At 36.7% G+C, this 15,554-nt stretch overlaps 1 long non-coding RNA gene across 1 annotated transcript in view; it reads left to right on the top strand.

Moving 5' to 3' along the window:
* Nucleotides 1–883: 883 nt before the first annotated feature.
* Nucleotides 884–15,554, top strand: part of LOC135212609 (uncharacterized) — a 62,570-nt gene continuing 47,899 nt past the window's right edge. The window contains exons 1-2 of the long non-coding RNA XR_010313941.1: nt 884–1,004; nt 2,671–2,760. This is a non-coding gene — a long non-coding RNA (uncharacterized LOC135212609). The remainder of the gene's footprint in view (nt 1,005–2,670; nt 2,761–15,554) is intronic.

Raw genomic sequence — 15,554 nt, 5'->3', positions numbered from 1 at the left:
AGCATATGTATAAGTGTGAGTATGCATGAACATGTATATACTATAATACTTGCTTAATGTTGGTTTGATATATATTGCAATATTTTCAGATGCTACACACATGTATATATAGCGCCTAAAATGTTTATAGGTAACGCCTTCTTTCCCCTCAAACTAAAACTCGCTTCCTTCTTCTACTCAGCACTCTTCAGCTAGGCTGAGTCTCATGCTATAAAACTTTCTCTCCTACTGATGGGTACCGTAAGTTCAAAGGGTTGCAATCCTGCCTGTCACCCTATTTCCTTTCCAAAACTAACCGCCAAAGCACTGTGTTTTGTATCTTTACAGATATTCCAGTTACGGGCTGCTCTAGGAGAAAGAGCCCGTGCCAGCACAAGGCTGGCTTAATCTCCAACAACAACAACAACAACGCTTCAAGATCAGTCCACCCTCAGCTTCCCAGCCCGAGGATGTCTGGCAGCTCCAGACGAAAGCTCGCTTGCTTCAAGAAAGAGAGAGAGAGAGAGAGAGAGAGAGAGAGAGAGACATATATATATATATCGTTAATGACTTTGATAACTATGGTATCATAGTTTATCTGTAAAATTCAAATATATACACCAATTTTGGCTCTGTATTTGATCATGACCTCCATAGGCGCTCTACTAGCCTGTCTAAGTAGCACGGAAAAAAGCCGCTATTCGGAAAATAGAGAAGAATCTCTACAAGTGTAATGCTGCTGAAGTAGCCATTACTTTTAATAAAATTATGTATAACTGATTATCGAATGGCCTTAACTAAGAGTCTTTTATTTCTTTTATTTAAACGTTTGTTTACGTAGCCTATATTCCTTGTTCGCTAAGAATATGTGCACCTTTGGCATTCATTGTCACTGAGCAGGCCACGGACACGGTCCGCTGTGTTAGTTGTATCACGGTTATACGTCAGACTGCAGTGTTGTATATTGTCTTCAACTAGTCTCTCTGTTTCCGTGCAGGTGACTGGAAGTCTGGTTTAATGTGTGTGTAAGTAATAAACAATTTTTATTTAATAATATAATACATAGTAAATTGTACCTTGATCCCCGAGGGGTTAGTACGAAACACGGGCGTCGTCCCAAGTAGAGTCCGCCATGTTTAATTACTGGGGACTCGTAAAGGTGGATACATACATGCCTAATAACTAAACTCTTTCCATCCAAATACGATAGTATTTGTTATTATGTAAAATGGATTCGTTCATCATTTTACTCGGCTGTTCTTGGTAGCAAAATCTAGACGCCCCATTACGCAGCTAAATATGAAATGCAGCACTCATTGCCTTCCTGTGTGTGCGATATATTTATCTCCGTGAGCAAGCTTAATGTGTAAGCATTTACCAAATTGTTTATTTTGTCGTTATTTTCAAGCTGCTATTTTGTTCCGCGTCGATGTATAGCCTGGGGTGAGGGGGGACCGCGACCCTTTCGTTAACGAGGGAAATCTGGAAAAAGCATTTTTCTTTAGACTTTTGGATGAGGAACACAATGAGTTATTAAACCACGTCTTAAGATGTGATTTCCCTCGCAGGGGCTTAGTGCCGTCAGTGCACCTTGCTCAGCATTCCTTTCCTGCCCCCTCCCCCCCCCTCCTTGCAGTCCCTTTCATTCCTTTAACTGTACCTCTGTTCATATTCTCTTTCTTGCATCTTACTTTGCAGCCTCTCAACAAACGATTCATAGTGCAACTGCGACGTTTTCCTCCTGTTTTACACCTTCCATTATACCCTTTACAGTCAATTTCCGTTTCAGCACTGAATGACCTCATAGTTCCCAGTGCTTGGCCTTTGGCCTAAATTCTATATTCAATCAATCAGTATTAACTAGATGCTGAAAGGGAAACATGACAGCTATGTTGGCAGACGAGGAATTCTGGAAGGAGTTTATGGAACACTATAGGTGAAGTCCTTGTCCGGGTAGAATCAAGTACAAGGATTATTTCGATCAAAGAAAGAGTAATGAGGATTATGATAAATAAATTTGTTGAAATATCATTAGAAGAGCATGCAAAGCCCACTTGAGATACTGTAGCCATAAGCTTAACGTTGGCTTTTCCCTGCGATTTTTTTTCTGTGACTTTTTTTTACCTCGATTTGAATAGATGACTTATACTAATAAATACACTAAATTTTATGAGCCAATAATGGGGAATCGTGTGTGTTAATGATAGCACAGCTTGATGGGTGACGTGTCGTTCAGTAGTACTGAGACATCGTAGCAATATTATGTTCATAACGGTACAAGAATGAAGTGTGTGAAGGCCAGATAGTACCATGTCCTTTGTTCTGGCGCAAGTCTTTCATTTTTTTTCTCTCTCTCTCTCCTAATGATCTGCTGTCAATATTAAGTCAACGGATGTATTTACATGCCACATCCATACCAGAAAGCTTGTTGCTTCGTTTAGATAATAATGATTATGCCGCCGCTTCTACCAGTATGTTATAGTGTGAAAGTATAGGCTGACATATTCTTAAACGGAGTCACTCTTAGTCATCAGTAATATCAGTAGCGTAGGATCCGTTTAAAGATACGTAACGAGTGCAATATCATTCTCCTCTTGTTTAAGTACGGATTTAAATTTATTTTTAGATTTTATATATTTCAAGTGTATTTTCCTGACTGATAAATTTATAGATATTATTTTCACCTTGCAGGTGTGTCCCATCGGTTTGTGAATCAAGTTACCAAAGGATTGAGCGGTCAACTGGACACGTTTGCAATTGAGAGCAGAACTTCTCCAGACTGTAAGTACATGAACTAATTTTTTCGTCATTTGGTAAAGGATACTTTCGTGTTCGAAAAGTGTTTTTTTGTGTTTCGATTTCATTTCGGTGAGGTAAATTTGTTTGTAATATATGTATTAAACGCGGTAACAATGGTTTCCAGTTAGCATGTCTTGATCACGGATTGCACGGGGAGGGAGGGAGGGGCGGACGGACGGAGTACCGTAGTCGCATTTTAAGAGTTCGTTAGGTTTCCAAATTAAATCTCTCTCTCTCTCTCTCTCTCTCTCTCTCTCTCTCTCTCTCTCTCTCGTCAATACCTACACATTGAGTGGTTAATGTATCGCATCTTTAAGAGTTCAGTAGGTTGCAAAAGTCAGCTCTCTCTCTCTCTCTCTCTCTCTCTCTCTCTCTCTCTCTCGTCAGTAACTACACATCTCATGATGCTTAAAAATACCGCATGAAAGATGTTTGCCGAATGCTCTAATGAGTTGTATCGTACTGTGTCCGTTGTTTTTGCTTGTAAACATTCCATTTCAGTCACGTGTTGACTTCCTCTCCCGAGGTGCTTTAGTCCCAAGTTCATTATAGCTCATTATTGACTTGCTCTGGATAATGAACGGAACGTTGCCGTGTTAAGCCAAAGGGTAAGGTTGTTGGAAGTTAGGAAAATTGCTTTGCATTATCGCCCACTCGGCTTGTAACAAGTAAGAGGGTTACGCTTTTAGGTGATGATAATACGTTGATAAATCATGTGCAGACTAATGTTTCTCAGTTGATTTCTTTGATAGAGTTTGCCGTGATCCCCCCCCCCCCTCCACACACACACACACACACACACATTGAAGGATATCCCTTTCGTAATTCGTTGCACTCTTGCACTAGACCGCTAGCGACGTAAGGCGACTTTCTGCTCTGTCTTCCTTCTAGGCCTAGGGACCGTCCTACGTGAGTTCTGAACGGTAGACTGCCTGAGCACGATAATGGAACTTCAGACTTGCTGGCCAGGGATCTAGTCTGGTTTTGCTAGTGCTGTTATTATTATTATTATTATTATTATTATTATTATTATTATTATTATCATATTAACAGTAGGGCCGGAGATAATAAATAGTAAGTGTCATTGTTCCTCTTTTGGACATACCACATGAGACTCTCAGGAGACCCCTTCACAGTTGAATAGCTTAATCAAATAAACACTATCTCTTTAAAATGGCATTTTAGGGTGGTGTCTGTGGGCAAAGAAGGATGCTTGTCTGTTAATGTGATGGGCCCCTTAGGGAACATAAATTTTCTCTTGGGTTGAGGAGGCATGGCAACAGTCGTGACGACCCTTATCTTCAGGGAGAGAAAACAACGACAGAATGTGGAAAGTTGCTCTTTCTCTCTCTCTCTCTCTCTCTCTCTCTCTCTCTGAATGACCTCTTATGTCCCAGTGCTTGGCCTTTGGTCTAAATTCTATATTCAGTTCATGCAAGACCCTCCTGGGTCTGCCAAACCGCACATACTTTTGGATTTGCCAGCAGTTACACGATTTTTTTTTTCTTTCTTTTTGAGTGAGTTGGGGCCATTAAGTTACAGGTTTTCACACCACGCCAGAGGTTGGCTCTTCCCCCACCCCCCACCCCTTATTGTGTGTGTATGTGTGTGTGTGTGTGTGTGTGTGTGGAGTGGAGTGGAGGCATTTACTTAAGAGTTTGTATGCCATGCCGGAAGTTGCCTCTTCACCAGATTTTTTTTTTTGGGGGGGGGTTTTTTTTTTTTGGGGGGGAGGCGGTTGGGGGCGTTGAAGGTATTAACTTACGGTATTTCACTCTATGCAATAGGTTGCCTTTACCCCAGTTTTTATTTATTTATATTAGTTAATTTATGTAGTTATTTATTTTTGAGGCATTAGCTTACAGGTTTTTATGCCACGCCAAAGGTTGGCTCATCTTTTTTTAAGGGTTGTTGTTGGGGGGCCGAGGTTGAGGCCTTACCTTTAAGGTTTTTAATAAACACCACGCCATAGGTTTCCTTTTCCACGCCCCCCCCCCCTTTTTTTTCAACATTAACTTATGGACTGACTACATATCACGCAAGCATTCTTTACTAGAAGATGAAATAACTTACAAAAAACTCGCAAAAAATCCGTTGGACCAAGTAATAAAAAACTTTAATATCAATATCAGACAAATTCTTAAAGATAAAAAAGAACTTTTGTGTAAGTTAACCGTAAAGTGTCCCTCATTACCTTATTTATATGGCCTAGTCAAAACTCATAAGGGTAACAAACCTATGCGCCCAATTATTAGTACTGTAGGATCAATTGCTTATAAACTATCTAAATATCTTACTAAATTGTTATCGCCGCTACTAGGAACTGTATCTAATTCACACATCCGGAATTCTCTTGATCTTGTGGAAAAATTAAATAACATTGTACTAAACCCTAGCGATATCTTTGTCAGTTTTGATGTATGTGCTAGAATATTTTAGTAATGAACTTGTACTGCATGAATTGCCTATGTCCGTTAGTCACATAATTTCCTTGATTCAGTTATCACCTCTCCTTTCAAACTTATATATGGAATTTTTTGAGAGACAACACCTCCCGAATATCACACTTGTCCCCATAAAATGGTACCGATATGTTGATGATATCTTAGTAGTCTTACCTGTTGGTATTGATGTAAATGATTTACTGTCTAAATTGAATAATTTAGTGCCATCCATAAAATTCACTGTTGAAATGGAAAATAACAATGTCATCCCTTTCCTAGATGTATTAATACATAGAGAATCTTTCTAATGCAAATTCAGTATTTATAGAAAACCCACAAATAATTTAACATATGTACATTTTTATTCTGGCCACCATCTTAATATTAAAATTTCAAGGTTTTCTTCTATGTTCCTACGTGCTTTGCATATCACGAGTCCACAATATCTTGACCAAGAAATAGAATACATAAAAAAGATAGGAAACGATCTCTGCTACCCACCTCATTTAATTGATTTATGTTATCAAAAAGCTCACAAAAAGTTTTATAGTGTTGCTATTAACGAAAAAGAAATGCCTAAAAATGTACTTAGCTTACTTTACTTTCGTGGATTTGAAACCATAAAATCAATATTTAAATCGTTTAATGTTAATGTAGTGTTCTCTTATAACAATACCATTAAAGATATGCTAATTAAGAATAGTCCAGTAACAAATAACAACATCATTTACAAAATTCCTTGTAAGGATTGCCCATCGTTTTACGTTGGTCAGTCAAGTAAAAATTTATGTGTATGTATTAAGCAGCATATGTATTCAGTTAGAACAGCCCAGACTTCAAATGCACTGTTTATCCATCTGAGTGAAAAATCTCATTGTATTAATTGGGGTGATACCTCTGTAATTGCTAGATCTAATGATTATGTTTCAAGAAATTTACTGGAATAAGCAATTATACAAATCACTAATAAAAACAACCTAAATCTTAGTCTGGGAATGTACCATTTGGACCCATATATTTGTAAGATGTTTATGAAGGACCTTAAAATAAATGAACTCATAAATTAGTCCCACATATATATAGTTATTATTTCTCTCTCTCTCTCTCTCTCTCCTCTCTCTCTCTCTCTCTCTCTCTCTCTCTGGTTGGATATTCTCTCTCCCTCTTTCTCTTGCTCAATATATATATATATATATATATATATATATATATATATATATATATATATATATATATATATATATATATATATATATATTTATATTTATATTGATGATTGCAGGTCCACAATAATATCGCATATGAAGTATATAAAGTGTTTAATGATAAGAGCTTTCGAACCCTGCACCAGGTTCATCCTCAGCAAAGTGAACATTATGAATTTAAAAATCTTTCGAAGTAAACTTCTGAATAGGACAATTATTCCACTGTGACGAACGCAAATGAAGGAAGCGCTCAACAGCCCAACTAGGTGATTCCGTTGTTGTTCGAATTCCTGCTGGTTATTCTGCTGGAACGTCTTGTTGGCTGTGATGATGCTGCACGGTGTTCCCTTGGCGATGCGGCTGCAATAATGTTGGACATCACGTCCCCCGTGTGTAATCTGTCTGAGGGAGGAGAGCAGAAGAGGGGGCAGCATCAGGCGGAGAAAAAACAGAGCTTGTCTTAAGATTAAAATTTTCAACAAAGTTTTTAAGAATGCAAAAATTGACTAATGGGTCTTCCCCAACGAACGACTTGTTACCGTAAAAAGCTTGTCCTAAGTTTATGGCGGCACCTTCCACTAGTCTTCTTGTTTGGACATTGTTATTTTTAAAAATTATGTTAGATCCATCCCAATTCGGTCTATGGTTGTTCTTAAAAGCATGGGAGACTATTGCATTGTTCTGTGCATGAAGTGCATATGCTCGTTTGTGTTCCCTTAATCGGGTCGGTAATCCTCTTCCACTTTCCTCAAAATATTTTTCCTTGCAGTCATGGCAGGGGATTTCGTATACTCCCGGAATGATAGTATTCTTATCGTTATTGTTGTTTCTGATTAGTTTATGGCTAATGGTGTTTTGGGGAAAGTGGAAGAGGATTACCGACCCGATTAAGGGAACACAAACGAGCATATGCACTTCATGCACAGAACAATGCAATAGTCTCCCATGCTTTTAAGAACAACCATAGACCGAATTGGGATGGATCTAACATAATTTTTAAAAATAACAATGTCCAAACAAGAAGACTAGTGGAAGGTGCCGCCATAAACTTAGGACAAGCTTTTTACGGTAACAAGTCGTTCGTTGGGGAAGACCCATTAGTCAATTTTTGCATTCTTAAAAACTTTGTTAAAAATTTTAATCTTAAGACAAGCTCTGTTTTTTCTCCGCCTGATGCTGCCCCCTCTTCTGCTCTCCTCCCTCAGACAGATTACAACACGGGGGACGTGATGTCCAACATTATTACAGCCGCATCGCCAAGGGAACACCGTGCAGCATCATCACAGCCAACAAGACGTTCCAGCAGAATAACCAGCAGGAATTCGAACAACAACGGAATCACCCAGTTGGGCTGTTGAGCGCTTCCTTCATTTGCGTTCGTCACAGTGGAATAATTGTCCTATTCAGAAGTTTACTTCGAAAGATTTTTAAATTCATAATGTTCACTTTGCTGAGGATGAACCTGGTGCAGGGTTCGAAAGCTCTTATCATTAAACACTTTATATACTTCATATGCGATATTATTGTGGACCTGCAATCATCGTTATCATTTTCGACACTGAAAATTGTGCCCACTATATTTATATTTATATTTATATTTATATTTATATTTTCTTTCGTCTTTTTATTAAAAATAATTTTTTGGGAAAATATGTGTAAATTTCATGATATTAAGTTGTATATGTTTCCTTGTTTTTTTCAAAATATACTGTTTTTCTGGAAGAATAACCTGTTTACCACGTGTTTACCCTCCAAGGTATGGCTACCCTCAGGTGTTTCCTTGTTTCTGTAGAGTGAAATCGACCTTATTGCTAATCTAGTAGTGTCAGTTTGGATATTAAGCCTTCTTTTTACTATGTTTTTCTCGCTTATTCATTTTTTCCTTCGTGGCAAAAACATTTATTTATACATAGCATCACGTTTTATATACTTCATGATAAAGTTTGTTCATATATATATATATATATATATATATATATATATATTATATATATATATATGTGTGTATGTATGTATGTATGTATATGTCCATACCGATGAATGAAAACGAGTTCAACATTAGGAAACGTTACATAATGAGGGGATTCGTTGCCAGCCGTTGCGTAACTCGGGTCATAACATCTGCTATTGACTAGGTCAGTTCTGTATTCTGTAGTCACAGCGACTAATCAAGTTATTATTAAAGGCTTGTAGGATCCAATCGGTCTTTTGAGACGGCATTAGTTAGCGTCATAATTGCATTAAGATTAAGAAGGGGGAAGTTGAGGCTGGGTAAAAGATAAGTGCGACGTTATTTTACGTTATACGTTAATTAGAAGGCTCATGTAACGTGGGTTTCTGTACAGGTGTATATCCACAATTGTCAAGTTGTAGTATATAAGTGGTGGTGACACCTCTTTTCAAAGGTAATGTGTATGAGTGTTATCACATCGCCGTGATTCATATATACACATTACGCTACAAATATCCCTTAATATCTAATTCGCTCTACCTCGGAATTACCACATTTTCACATAGGTTAGCCGATAAGAAATCCGTCGGCTCATGAGCGCCAACCATGGAACCAAGAATTCAAGACCTAGAGTGAAGCTCTTTACCCACAAGGCTATCACGAGGGGTATAAGTTAACGCCTCCTCTCACCTACAAATCCCTGTCGCGCTCGAGTATTCATTGTTTTGGAGTCGGCATCAACCCACCTCGATCTAGATAATTTTGTAACAGCCACAGTAGCCTCTTACCTAGTAAAAATATGATCATTAGATTCTCTCTCTCTCTCTCTCTCTCTCTCTCTCTCTCTCTCTCTATCTCTATCTATCTATATCTCTATATATATATATATATATATATATATATATATATATATATATATGATATATATATATATATATATATATATATATATATATATGTATATATATATATATATATATATATATATATATATATGTATATATATATATATATATATATATATATATATATATATATATATATATATATATATATATATATATATATATATATGTATATATATGATCTATATATATATATATATATATATATATATATATATATATATATATATATATATATATATCTAATAAAAGGAGCCCATAAAAACACCAAAATGTAGAGAGAAAAGTACTATATTTCAGAGACTGCTGTCTCTCTCTTCAGGTATATGAATGAGAAAAGTTTACAGAAAAGGTGGTATTTATACCAAGAGATTCGTCCACAAGTAATGCCAATTTAGGTCACCCCCACTGATAATCTTCCTTTAATCTTCTTAAGCGTTGGTTGATGAACACTGCGTCGACGATGTCCGATGTCCAATTCCCTTTTGAGATGTTCATTACCTGCTTCTCTTTTATTAAGGCCGATTCCATCATTTGACTCTTGTACGGCAGTTGCTGCTATAAATTACACCGGATGACATATTCCAGTTTATTCTATGGTTATGTTCATTATATGATTGAAAATAGCCGAGTTCTGTTGTCCATACCTAAACGACCGTTTGTGTTGTATTAATCTCTGGGGAAGGTGATTTACCTGTAAATCCGATGTAAGATTGGTCACAGTCCTGGCATGGGATCTCATATACCCCAGAGTCTTTGGGCGATGTCTTTTGTTGGACGTTAATCAGGGATTTGGCTAAGGTATTTGGGTAGGTAAAATGCAAAAGGGTTGGATTTCCCAAGGGTGTGAGTTACTCTCTTAATCGTCTCCAGGTGGGGAATTTTTATTTTATTGTTGGGTGTGTCTCTGGTCTTGTCTTTAGGGGGTCGGTAGAAAATTACGTTTGCTTTTTGAATTGCTTTCTCATTATATGGTCAGGATACTTTAAAGATGAAAGTTGCTTGCGAATTAGTTCAAATTCTTTTTCCAGGAAATCTGGGGAACAAATTCGTAAGGCTCTTAAGAATAGGTTGCTAGCTAGACCTATTCTTGATAGTATTGTCATGATAGCTAAAGTAGTGAATATATGAAAGTGAGAACGTTGGTTTTCTGTATATGGTAAGTTTTGTATTCTGTCGTGTCTCTGATTATTAAAACATCAAGAAAAGGAATTTTGTTGTCTGTTTCCCATTCAACTTTAAATTTGATGCTGGGCACTAATGCGTTTAATTTTGAGAGGAATTCATTAAAATTACCCCACTTATTATCCCAAAATGTTAGTATGTCATCCACGTATCTCATCCACAGCATGTTTTTGGGTTTTATGCATTTATTACTGTAGTTTCAAAGTATTCCATGTACAAGATTGCTAAAATAGGACTTAAGGACTACCCATACTACACCCAATTTTTGCTTGTAGAATGATTCCCCGAATGAAAATACGTTATTAGATGCACATAATTCAACTAACTTTATTATTTTGTCAAGTGCCAAAGGGAAATGATCTGAATAGGGGGATAATTTTTCCCTTAAAAACTGAAGAACGTCCTGTGGATGAGATACGTGGATGACATACTAACATTTTGGGATAATAAGTGGGGTAATTTGAATGAATTCCTCTCAAAATTAAACGCATTAGTGCCCAGCATCAAATTTAAAGTTGAATGGGAAACAGACAACAAAATTCCTTTTCTTGATGTTTTAATAATCAGAGACACGACAGAATACAAACTTACCATATACAGAAAAACCACGTTCTCACTTTCATATATTCCCACTACTTTAGCTATCATGACAATACTATCAAGATAGGTCTAGCTAGCAACCTATTCTTAAGAGCCTTACGAATTTGTTCCCCAGATTTCCTGGAAAAAGAATTTGAACTAATTCGCAAGCAACTTTCATCTTTAAAGTATCCTGACCATATAATTGAGAAAGCAATTCAAAAAGCAAACGTAATTTTCTACCGACCCCCTAAAGACAAGACCAGAGACACACCCAACAATAAAATAAAAATTCCCCACCTGGAGACGATTAAGAGAGTAACTCACACCCTGGAAATCCAACCCTTTTGCATTTACCTACCCAAATACCTTAGCCAAATCCCTGATTAACGTCCAACAAAAGACATCGCCCAAAGACTCTGGGGTATATGAGATCCCATGCCAGGACTGTGACCAATCTTACATCGGATTTACAGTAAATCACTTCCCCAGAGATTAATACAACACAAACGGTCAGTTAGGTATGGACAACAGAACTGGCTATTTCAATCATATAAATGAACATAACATAGAATAAACTGGAATATGTCACGTGTAATTTATAGCAGCAACTGCCGGTACAAGAGTCAAATGATGGAATCGGCCTTAATAAAAGAGAAGCAGGTAATGAACATCTCAAAAGGGAATTGGAACATCGGACATCGTCGACGCAGTGTTCATTCAACCAACGCTTAAGAAGATTAAAGGAAGATTATCAGCGGGGGTGACCTAAATTGGCTTACTTGTGGACGAATCTCTTGGTATAAATACCACCTTTTCTGTAAACTTTTCTCATTCATATACCTGAAGAGAGAGACAGCAGTCTCTGAAATATAGTACTTTCTCTCTACATTTTGGCGTTTTTATGGGCTCCTTTTATTAGATGGAATTCTGTTGTTACAGAACACTTTTACCAGTCATATATATATATATATATATATATATATATATATATATATATATATACATATATATATATATATATATATATATATATATATATATATATATATATATATATATATATATATATATATATATATATATATAGATTATAATCACTTTGACACCTGACTTATATCACACATATCCACAGGTGAAAAAATAAGAGGCGGGGTGTAGGTCCTGACTGGTTTTGACTTTATTTCCAAGCCATTGACGAAGGACTGATACATAGTATTAGAAATCACAAATATATATACTACACTTCGTCAATGGCTTGGAAATAGAGTTAAAACCAGTTAGGACCTACACCCCGCCTCTTATTTCTCACCTGTGGATATGTTGTGATATATATATATATATATATATATATATATATATATATATATATATATATATATATATATATATATATATATATATATATATATATATATATATATATATATATATATATATATATATATATATATATATATATATATATATATATATATATATATATATATATATATATATATATATATATATATAATAATATATCTATATATATATATATATATATATATATATATATATATATATATATATATATATATAGTGGTACCTCGAGATACGAAAGGCTCAACTTACGAAAAACTCGAGATACGAAAGCTGACACGAAAAATTTTACTGCTCTACATACGAAAAGTTTTCAAGATACGAAAGGTTTCTGAAAGTCTGAGATTCGCCCGATAACAATTTTGAAACTCGCTCCGCGCGCCGCCATCTTAGTTCTAGTAGACTCGCCACCATCCTCCTGCTCTCCCAATGGTTCCTGATGCTAGCCAAGCCATGAGATCCTTCTCTCCTATTGGACAGCATCCCTCCCATCATGCATCTTACGTGGTGGCGTGCCTTCGCTCGGCCACTTTGCACCCGAAGCTTTATCGTACGCATGCGGCATTCGTTCGGTCCAACGATTTCGTTTAGTATCGTAAATTCATTAGTGATTTCGTTGTGCTACTTTATCGTGTTGGGAGAACCTAATTAGTATACGTACTACATACGTAACTTAATTACGTACAGTACATATAGTCATGGGTCCCAAGAAAGTTGCTGAAGTTCACAGAATGAAGAGAATGCTTTCAATGGAGACAAAGATGGAGATAATAAAAAAGTATGAAGCTGGCTTGCGGTTGAGTGTGATCACTAAGGAATACGGCCGAAATCCCTCAAGGATAGGCACCATCCTTAAGCAGAAGGAAGCCATCTAAGCAGCTACAGCTTTCAAGGGCGTGACTTTTGTCCAACAAGAGGAGCCATGTGCATAATGAAATGGAAAGGCTGTTTCTTGTATGGATCGAGGACAAAGAAGTTGATGGCGGTACGATAACCGAGACGGCAATCTGCCAGAAGGCCAGCGCTATTTTTGGCGATTTGATTGCCCAAGCCGAAGACGACGGCGGAGAGGGGACATCAACGGCAACCCCAGAGTTCAAGGCTTCTCATGGGTGGTTCAAAAAATTCCGTAAACGGACTGGCATCCATTCGGTGGTGAAGGAATTGAAATTACGTAAAGTATAAAAAAGTAAAAAGAAATGTAAAAATCAAAAAAAGACAAAATAAATTTTATTTAAAGTTTTTTGTAAAGTTAAGTGTTACAGTTTTGTTAATGTGTTTTGTAAAGTTTAGTTTGTTTTTCTGACATTTTTTTATGTGTTTCGTAAAGTTAAGTGTACGTATCTGCCGTTTGTCCTCCTCCTTCTCTGCCGCCACTTTTGGAGATAGCCTCACTCGAAAGGTAAGCTTCCACATTTTACATTACAGTAATAATATTTCTTTTACACTAATATACACTTTATTTACAGGTTTTGCATTTTTATTATTAAGTTAAGTATTGAATGGTCCAAATTGCTGTAGTATTTCATTGTTTATAGGTCAATTTACCTTTATTATGAAATTTACTGGGGTGTTTTTGGAGGGCTTGGAACGGATTAGGCATTTTACATGTAAAATGTGGTCCAAGATAAGAAAACCTCATGATACGAAAGGCGCCTCGGAACGGATTAATTTCGTATCTCGAGGTACTACTGTATATATATATATATATATATATATATATATATATATATATATATATATATATATATATATATATATATATATATATATATATATGTGTGTGTGTGTGTGTGTGTGTGTGTGTGTGTGTGTGTGTGTGTGTGTGTGTGTGTGTGTTATATAAAAGATGAACTACGTGAAAATGAATTTAATATTGAATAGTTTCCAGATGTTTGCCCCAACCTTCGTGTTGACAATTTATCAGAGGTCACAATGCTTTGAAAGAACAGTTTCTGTCATACTTACTTCCCTCCTTGCAGTTGTAATTTATGAGCATAGTTGTTGCTATTAGTTCATTTTTCATATTATGGTTACTTTGTGTCTTTGACTCAGTTATTTGTAATCGTGCACAATGAGTCTGGCATCGATAATTATTCACGTGATAATTCCATGTACGAGAGAGTAGAATTACATCCACTCTGGACTGCTCGTAAATTGATATGTTACTTGATGGCAATCCTACGCACCATTACTTTGTCTCTCCTTACTTCGAAGCGCTCCATTGGCGTGATTGGTTTGGTCTTCGCCTGCCACCTCGGTGGCCACAAGGTAAATTCTCGGTCATTCCATTGAGTTGTGAGAGATGTGTATTTCTGGTGACAGAAGTTCACTCTCAACGTGGTTCGGAAGTCACGTAAAGCCGTTGGTCCCGTTGCTGAAGAACCACTGGTTCCACGCAACGTAAAAACACTATACAAACAGCCAAACAAATCTCCTTAATTCGAAAGACGATTGAACTCATTTTTGTAATATTTATGCAATTCTGCCGCATGTGGACGAAAGACTCGCATTGATAGTGATAGTCTGAATATGCTAAAACAATCCGTTTAAATTATTCATGATTTTCAAACTGCCACATATATTTATTATATATTTATTCAAATATTATATGATAATACTCTAACATAGCTGAAGCTGATCACCGTTAAGTCGGATCAGCTCGTCTAAATTCGGAAGGAATTCCAGTGAAACTTCGGTTCCAATTAGGAATCCCAACTATTCCCGGAGGAGTTTTACTCCAACTCCAGTCGGTGCTTCGTCATATTTACTATAGCTGGTTCTCTTAAGGTAGATTCTTAGGTGAACTCTTTGCCTACGAGACGTTTGTTGGGCAGCTGCTGATTGGTTAGGAGCTGCCTACCTCCTGGTAGCAGCCAATCAGCGGCCGCCAAACAAGCGTCTCGTAAGCATAGGACTCATCGACGACTCTACCTTAAGTGAACCCGCTATATATAACTTTGGCTTGACCTGGATCCCGTTTCATATTCCCGTTTGTACTTCGAAAATTTACGGTTAAAGTATATCTTAGTTTTACCAGACCACTAAGCTGACTAACAGCTCTCCTAGGGCTGGCGAGAAGGATTAGATATTTTTCATGTGGCTAGGAACCAATTAGTCACCTAGCAACGGGGCCTACAGTTTA

This window comes from Macrobrachium nipponense, chromosome 19, assembly GCF_015104395.2.
Source record: "Macrobrachium nipponense isolate FS-2020 chromosome 19, ASM1510439v2, whole genome shotgun sequence".
In the NCBI taxonomy this organism is placed as follows: Eukaryota; Metazoa; Arthropoda; class Malacostraca; order Decapoda; family Palaemonidae; genus Macrobrachium; species Macrobrachium nipponense.
The sequence above is the reverse complement of the archived record's forward strand: the minus strand, read 5'-3'. Positions and strand labels throughout refer to the sequence as shown.